Source organism: Zalophus californianus, chromosome 12 (assembly GCF_009762305.2).
Source record: "Zalophus californianus isolate mZalCal1 chromosome 12, mZalCal1.pri.v2, whole genome shotgun sequence".
NCBI lineage: Eukaryota > Metazoa > Chordata > Mammalia > Carnivora > Otariidae > Zalophus > Zalophus californianus.
The window spans coordinates 95,290,375-95,291,849 of NC_045606.1; the positions used below are offsets into that span (position 1 = coordinate 95,290,375).

The window sequence follows — 1,475 nt, forward strand, 5'->3', positions numbered from 1 at the left end:
GTGTGATGCAGTTGGTTAAGCCTCAGGATGGAGCTCAGTGTTGGACTCCACACTCAGCAGGGAATCTGCCTGAGAGTCTTTACCTCCGTCCCTCCCCCACTAATTCTCTCTCTCTCTCTCTCAAATAAATAAAAATTTTTTTAAAGATTTTATTTATTTAACAGAGGGAGAAAGACAGCGGGAGAGGGAACACAAGCAGGGGGAGTGGGAGAGGGAGAAGCAGGCTTCCCGCCGAGCAGGGAGCCCAATGCGGGGCTTGATTCCAGGACCCTGGGATCATGACCTGAGCCTAAGGCAGACGCTTAATGACTGAGCCACCCAGGTGCCCCACAAATAAATAAAATCTTAAAAAAAAAAAGTACCCATCAGGTAGGAAAACTACAAGGGAAGGATGAACTCAGCTTTACAAAGTCTAAACTGTGGAGTCAGCCACCTTTCCTACTGAGGAATTCTTGTCCAAGTTAAGCTTTGAAATATTTATTTTTCCTGCTTTTATTTGTCTCTTAACAAGAAAATGAAAGAAGTGTCCTTTGACTCAGCCATTCCACCCCTAGGAACATATCCTAAGCTTTTAATTAAAAAATATATATATATTTTTAGATTTTATTTATTAGAAAGAGAGAGAGAAAGTGTGTGTGTGAGGGAGAGTGCATCTAAAGCAGACTTCATGCTGATTTTGGTGGTGATGTCCTGGGTTTGTGGTGATCAGCCACCCTCTCTATTACACTATCATCATGAATTGGAAAGAGTGCACAGTCTTGGCCGTTGCTTCCTGGATGTGTGGATTTATTCTGGCTCTGGTCCATGCCATTCTCCTTCTAAGGCTGCCCTTCTGTGGGCCCCAGGAAGTAGACCATGTCTTCTGTGAAATCCTACCTGTCCTCAAACTGGCCAGTGCTGACACCTGGATCAGTGAAGCTGTCCTCTTTGTTGAATGTGTAATTAACTTATTTGAGCCCCTTTGCTCAGTGCTAGTCTCCTATACTAGCATCCTCCCAACCATCCTGAAAATCCAGTCAATGGAAGGCCAAAGAAAAGCCTTCTCCACCTACTATTCCCACCTCTGTGTGGTTGGGCTTTTCTTTGTCACTGCCATGGTGGTTTATATGATCCCAGACTCTAGTCAAAGACAGTAGAAAGAAAAAAAGCTCTCCTTTTTTCATAGTCTCTTCAGTCCAATGCTGAATCCCTTCATCTACAGCCGCAGGAATGCTCAGGTGAAGAATGCCTTATATAGAGCTTTGCAGACAGGGTCTGTGTGAGGGGAGGATAGAACTTTTAGCTAGGTCCAATCTTTTCCCTTTGAGGTGTTGTTTGAGAATGACTTAAAGGTCAGAAAAATTAACAAACAGTAAAGTTTGATAAGAAAATGTGAATTGTTCAAGACTCTACCCGAAAGTAGAAAATATTTTGAAGTATGAGGATAGTCTCTGGTTTGGGGCATTTTTGTTCAGGGATGAGACATCTGGATTATC

General features: G+C 43.1%; 1 pseudogene; it reads left to right on the forward strand.

The window, feature by feature from the left end:
• The first annotated feature begins 667 nt into the window (after positions 1 to 667).
• On the forward strand, positions 668 to 1,262 carry LOC113911831 (annotated as a pseudogene).
• The last annotated feature ends 213 nt before the right edge of the window (positions 1,263 to 1,475 follow it).